This window comes from Chionomys nivalis, chromosome 26 (genome assembly GCF_950005125.1).
Source record: "Chionomys nivalis chromosome 26, mChiNiv1.1, whole genome shotgun sequence".
In the NCBI taxonomy this organism is placed as follows: Eukaryota; Metazoa; Chordata; class Mammalia; order Rodentia; family Cricetidae; genus Chionomys; species Chionomys nivalis.
The window spans coordinates 12,655,908-12,662,949 of NC_080111.1; the positions used below are offsets into that span (position 1 = coordinate 12,655,908).

Below are 7,042 nucleotides of genomic sequence, written 5' to 3' on the forward strand. Positions count from 1 at the left end.
GTGTTTCCATTAGCACAAGTTGATTTAGGAAACATACAGAAATGTATGTTAGTATAGATTGAGAAAGAATAAAGTAGACATGGAAGAAGCCTTAAAATTGTCTGCTAGGGCAAGTCCAACCCATTGATGTTACGAAGTCTGAACTCGTAGAGCAGCGAGCACTGTTTAAAAAGCTGTGTAACTAATATGAGGTCATTTTCTCCAGGGGGAAGGTCGATGAGACCCGAAGGGAACACAGTCATTCTTCATGAAGTTGCTGAGGTTGTTTTATTTTTCCTTCTTCTTTATCTAACCACGACTTGTTAAGGAAACTTTTTAGTGGTTCTAGTTTGTGTCTTCTACGGGAAGGGAAGAGAGCACTGTGATAATGAGATTATGTTCTGAACTTTGAGGCCTAAATAAGTCAGCTTGAAGAAGCTTTTAATGGACGGATGCATAAGTAATTCCATTTTGATGGTTGCTTTGCAATTTATGCGTTTTGCATAATCCGCGGTGCTTAGGCACTGGTTTATTCATCGAGTGACCAGAGAAGACTCCCCACCGCTGTCCATCATGCATTCAACTTGATGTTTCCTCTGGAGATTTTTTTTTTTTTTAAAGTCTGATTGTTTGTAATTGGAATCCAGAAGCCGAAAGGGATTTTCACAATTGCTTATGTGTATGTGGCATTTTGATAGGGCAATTTAAAATCAAGCAATCAGCATGTGGAGGACTCCTGCATTCCCATTAAGATGAATAGCAATCTGTCTTCCGCTTGGGTCCTCAGTACCTGGAATTAGATCATTGGCTGAAGGTGGTGGCGGCAGGGGAGAGCGGGGAGCTGGTTTCATAAACGATGCTAAGATTAAAAGAATTACAGGGTCCTAGTTATCTCACTGACTAGGAGTTTTTATTTCACATATTTTTCCATTTTCTCTTATGGTATTCTTTCCGGTAAAGATTTAGGAATTTCAATACTACTCCAAGGTTTCATAAGAAAACTAAACAACAACAATAAAAACCCAAACAACAAAAACAGCAACAACAAAATAGCCAAGAAAACATGCAGGGGTATCAACATCTTCAGCCAGTCTTGCCATTTCTTTTAAAGATAAGCACTATTTCTTAATTGCATGGTTTCATTTTTTATTTCCTTTCTTCACTGTAAATTTCAGGATGTCAGAACAGGATTTCAGGTGGGAGCCAAGCTGTTCCCAGAGCTCTACTCTCTTAGAGCAGAACGGTGATGTGAAGATCAGGGGAAAATGTGTGCTCAAGAAGGACACAGCAAAGTGAAGCGATAATCCTCAAGGGGGCGTCTTACAGCTCTCCAGGCACATCCTCGGAGGCCTGACTACAGTTTTTCTCTGCCTGCCCCTCGCAGTGTAAATGTTCCCTTGCGTCAGGATGGCGTAGTGGCTTTGTGTTGCCATGGAAGACACTATAGAACTCTTTGTATTTAGGAATCCTTGGGCACAGAAAGTCTGGGTGACTCATGGATCTTTTATTTGTAGGTACAAAGGGGTTGTGGAAGGCACCATGGGAGGTGGAGAAATGGGAGTTTAAGATTCTGTTAGAACTTGAGCCACGGAGCTCTCAAACCTGATTTGTTTCTTTGTAAGTGTGTGTGCTGCATGCGTGTACATAGTGTGTCAGTGCAGGCATCTGGTGCTGCATGTGTAGAGGTCCTGGGATAGCCTTGCCTGTCCGTCACGTGTTGAAGTCCTGGGATTGCCTTGACTGTCTGTCATGTGTACAGGTCCTGGGATAGCCTTGGCTGTCTGTCACGTGTTGAGGTCCTGGGATAGCCTTGGCTGTCTGTCGTGTGTTGAGGTCATGGGATAGCCTTGGTTGTCTGTCATGTGTACAGGTCCTGGGGTAGCCTTGGCTGTCTATCACGTGTTGAGGTCCTGGGATAGCCTTGGCTGTCTGTCATGTGTTGAGGTCCTGGGATAGCCTTGACTGTCATGTGTTGAGGTCCTGGGATAGCCTTGGCTGTCCGTTATGTGTAGAGGTTCTGGGATAGCCTTGACTATCTGTCATGTGTACAGGTCCTGGGGTAGCCTTGGCTGTCTGTCACGTGTTGAAGTCCTGGGATTGCCTTGGCTGTCTGTCATGTGTAGAGGTCCTGGGATAGCCTTGGCTGTCTGTCATGTGTAGAGGTCCTGGGATAGCCTTGACTGTCTGTCATGTGTAGAGGTCCTGGGATAGCCTTGACTGTCTGTCATGTGTAGAGGTCCTGGGATAGCCTTGACTGTCTGTCATGTGTAGTCATGGAATAGCCTTGGCTGTCTGTCATGTGTAGAGGTCCTGGGATAGCCTTGGCTGTCTGTCATGTGTACAGGTTCTGGGATAGCCTTGGCTGGCTGTCATGTGTTGAGGTCCTGAGATAGCCTTGGCTGTCTGTCACGTGTTGAGGTCATGGGATAGCCTTGGCTGTCTGTATTCACACCTTCACACCATCACCTCTTACCTTGTTTGGGTGCTTCATAGTCAGACGGAAAGGTTATGGCTGCCTAGGGTTTTGGGTGCCATTTTTCCTCTTTTAAAAGAAACAAATGAAGCAAAAACAGCCCACAAAACAGCCCACCTCACCCTATGGTTATGGCATTGAAAGTAAAGAGTTACTTTATTAAAATCTTTCAAGAACCTTCTTTACAGTGTTCTTGGCAGACTTGGTTTCTTTATTCTGTCACATCTGCTCAACTAAATAGTCCATAGAATTCTTGCCTCGTCATGCACATAAAAATATGGCCGTAAGAATGTTCATTGAGAGTAACGAGGAGAGGGCTTACGTGGCCCGTAGCAAACACATGTGCAAACTCCTTTGCTGTAATGAGTCTTTCGAAGGCTGTGGCTGGGCAGCCACAGCACAGCCCATGAGCTGGTTTGCTCATGCAAGTGGCAGCAAGCCAGTGTCTTTCCCTTCAGATTGTTCATGTTTGGGTTTGAGAGACACACAATACGTGTAAGGCTTGTGAGACAGAATGTGTCCTTTCAAAGACTCCAGTCTTCGCTTACGTGTAGAAAGTTGTCGTTTACAAGTGTTAGGTTCAATTGACCGAACACTGTAATTTTGTTCATTTATTCTACGTTTAGAAGGTCACAGGAGATATTTGGATTTTGAAATGTGAATTTGGGTTAGTTCTGTATGATAGCTAACTGTTCTTTAGGGATGTATACAAGATGAGTTCAGAGAAAGTGGTACCGAAAGAGGAAAATATTTTTGACATTTTAAAGTTCTCCCAAAAGTGTCAGTTTTAAGATTTTTCCAGCTTTGGGTCTAATGACCGTTTCTCCCTTTCTTTATATTCTCAGCATTTGGGAAAGACAGAGGTGAAATGGAGAAATTCTCCTGGATGTGCTGAAGCCTCCCTGTTCCTTTCACTGGGGAAGCTGTTTATGTCTGACCTTCAAGGGAGGCTAGTGTGGGGTTTCCTTGGCTCTGCCTAGGGAAAGCAGAACTCACTGTGTGGCAACAAGCTCAAGGCTGGAGGGCTAGGAGCAGCAAAGGGTCATTATAGAGTTTGAATGTAAACAACTTACTTTTTCTAGATCAGAAAAACGACTATGAGACAGAAGCTTTCCCTTTGATCATAGCAGGGTCTTAAGTTTTGGTTTAGTAATAATAAAGTTCTAAACTGTTTTGAGAGCCTGCGGGATGAGCTATTCTTGGTGAATTAATTAATCAATCTAAATTTAAAAAACAATGGCAGGGCCGGGCGATGGTGGCGCACGCCTTTAATCCCAGCACTCGGGAGGTAGAGGCAGGCGGATCTCTGTGAGTTCGAGACCAGCCTGGTCTACAGAGCTAGTTCCAGGACAGGCTCCAAAGCCACAGAGAAACCCTGTCTCGAAAAACCAAAAAAAAAAAAAAAAAAAAAAAAAAAACAATGCCGGTTGACTCATAAAGAAAAATTGACTTGTTCTGGATGAGAGCAAAGAGGTTGAGTCATTTAATACATGCTCCTAGAGTCCAGCAAAGAATACATGTGAGACACAGCCATGAGCGGCTCGCGAATGGGACTTATATTCACGAAGCGCTGGCAGGTTTGTTGCCTCGTGACTGCGCTATTCACCTTGAGACCTGAGCTCAAAGTGCATCGGCTGATGGTGGCAGCAGGGCTGAGGATCCAGCACCCCTTCCCAGGCTGGTGGCAAGTGAATGTGTGGTCCAGAGCTAAGTGAGTGAGGCCAGGCTCTTCCAACCTCATCTGATGGCTTCTGGCCACAGCAAGTGTTGGGTGGTGATGGGCAACAAGGGAATTCAGGAGGGGGAAAGCAGCACCCCTTGATAAAGGTGGGGATACGGGAAGCCCTGAATTCCTCACCCACAGCCAATTTCAGAGGGAGGGGAGGGTTACAATCTAAGCCTTGGCCAAGGGCGGGATTGGAGGAATGGGGGAGATGATGCCTTAGACCGGGCATCACTTAAGACTTAAGGGAGCAGGGGTACAGCCAAAGCACCCCAAGCCCAGTAGTAGTCCCACGGCTGCTACCTGAAGCCTTCCCATCTCGTCTAAGGGCCACCACACTGCTGTGGCAGGAGGGTGGGGCGGGCAAAGGCAGACCCAGGCCATGTGTCAGCAGCAGGTGATTGTGTGACGTGTCTGTTCACAGTTGCGTTAGCTGTGCCCACCGCTCCCAAAGGAAACTGATTTCAACACACCTTCTTGATCCCAGAAGTTCAACTAGGCAGCCAGCGGTTACACTCGACAGAAGCTGTTACACAGTTATTTCAAATGGACAGAAATTAGTATCAGAACAGTGTCTCAGGATGAAGTCTCAATGGAGCTTCCTCTCCAGGACTTTGAGGTCTACAAGATGAATCTAGAAAATTCACTCCTGTGGAAAATGAAGACTTAGGTTGGATTTGGGAACGGAGGCCTGGGCCTTGGTGACTAATTGCTGTAACACTGTCCTTCTGGCGGCTGTGGCAGCGTCATGTTCTCTTTTGACATCATCAGGCGCTGAAGCTCCTGCAGGGTGACTTTGATGCTGTGGGAATTCTGCCACTTTGCCAGCACTGCTGTGGCCCTTGGGTCCACCACGCCATTTGAGCTACTCACGCCGCTCATATTGACTTCTGTTACAAATCTTACAGATGGGGGTGCTTCTGGGTATTTAGGCCCACATTCTATTTTAAGGCTGTATATTCGGTTTTCATAAATTGTTCTTGGAGGCCCAATTATCATCCCTGTCCATCTTGTAAGTGTCGTGTCTTCGTTGTCCTCTAGACCCCAGCTAACTGTGCCGTCGCCTACTCCTTTCTGGACTTCTTCCAGCTTTTCCTACAGTCGGAAATTTCTAGGGACTTTTACTCCCGAACCTGTGGTGTCTGCCATCTTGCGTTGCTGTCGCTCCTTCACTGAGGACTTTAACATTCATGTCTATCAAGGTTCTTGGTGTACGATTTTCTCTGGTTTAGCTTTGATATCAGGATAATGGTCTTTTAAAATGAGTTTCCACTTCCTACGTCGCAGTATTTTGAAAGTTTTTCAGCAGTGTGAGCTTTTTTCTGTCTTTGTTTATTTGCTAGACTTCATCCTTGAATCCCTTTGATGCTGGACCTTTCTTTGTTAGGAGGGTTTTTTTCCTGTTTTCAAATCTGGCTGAAGATTTATTCATTCTCTTTATGATTTCAACAAAGTAGCTTAGTTTTGTTGCTCTCAATCTGTAGCCCAGCCTGGACTCAAACTCATGCAATTCCTCTGCCTCAGTGCCACGGATGTTGAGATTTGATCACCAAATCAATCTTGTTATTGATCTGTTGGGACTCACTGTTTCTTCCTGTTTAGTTTTAGTAGTTTGTGTATTTCTGCCAGGTTAGCTATTTCCGTGAGCTTAGCCTGTTAAATGGAGAACTGTTGTAGCCTACTGTAGACCTTTGTATGTCTCTAGCATAATCTTCTTCTTTTTGTGACTTACTACGGTTCTTTCTTGGAAAGTTAATTCAACTGATGGTTATCATTTTATCTATTATTTAAATACATTAGCTGTTAGCTTTTTATTTTCTGTCTTTCTAATATCTTCCCACTGTTTTTGATTTAATCTTTATTATTTCCTTCTTACTACAAAGTTTGGGCTTAGTTCTCTAAGCTCTGTAATGTGCAAAATTAATTCTTATTTGAGTTTGCTCTTTTCTAATGAAGGCCCTTGTTGCTATTCAGCTGTCTCCCTTGTCCTCCTTTGCTTGCATCCCGGAGGTTTGGGGATTATGATTCCATTTTGTTGATATAAACACATATTTGGATGGTTTTTCCTTTGATCTATTGCATTTCAGGAGCGTGTTGCTTGTCTCCCATGAACCTTGCATTTGTCCTCTTGTTGCTAATCAAGCTATGGCTTGAATGACTTACATCTTCTTATGTTTAAGGCTCGTTTGTTGGTCTGACATGCACACACTGTGTGTGTGTCCTAGAAAATGTTCTGAGTGCTTTAGGAAAACGTAGATTCTGTTGCTGTTAAACATGATACTTTACATGTGTATCTGGTCTTTTTGGCCTTTGGTGTTAAGCTTTGCTGTTTCCCTGGTTTTCTATCTATACACCGCATTGTAGTGAGGCATGTTATTACTATTGTATCCCTGTCTGTTCCTTTTTCCATGTAGCCCAAGTTGGCCTTGAACTAGTGGTGAATCTCCTGCCTCAGCTTTCCAGGTGCGAGGATTATTAACAAGTCCTATGATGCCTGCTTTAGCAATGTCCTCTCAGAATTGTAATGGTTTTCTTTACAACTCAGTAGTAGTTTTTGACTAAAAGTCTGTTTTTGCTTCAATTCCCTTTACTCTTTTTGGTTATGATGCACTCAAGGATGACTTTTGTCATCCTTGTGCCCTCAACCTTAGTGTGACCTTTGAGGTAAAATGAGTTTCATCAGATTCTGTAGTTGGAATTTGTGTTTTAAATGCATTGAGTTCGCTGTGTTTAGCTACTTTGTCCAAGGAGTTTGCTGGACAAATTGCCCCCTAGGAATGACAGATGTGACATTCCTAAAGTCTCATCAATAAACTCTGTCCACTACCTGTCTTCTCACACGTCTCCCAACCCCCGTAAATTCTGTG

The 7,042-nt window shown here is 44.1% G+C and overlaps 1 pseudogene; it reads right to left on the bottom strand.

Moving 5' to 3' along the window:
• Positions 1 to 4,880: 4,880 nt before the first annotated feature.
• Positions 4,881 to 5,324, bottom strand: LOC130866978 (ubiquitin-conjugating enzyme E2 variant 1-like; annotated as a pseudogene).
• Between the last annotated feature and the right edge of the window lie 1,718 nt (positions 5,325 to 7,042).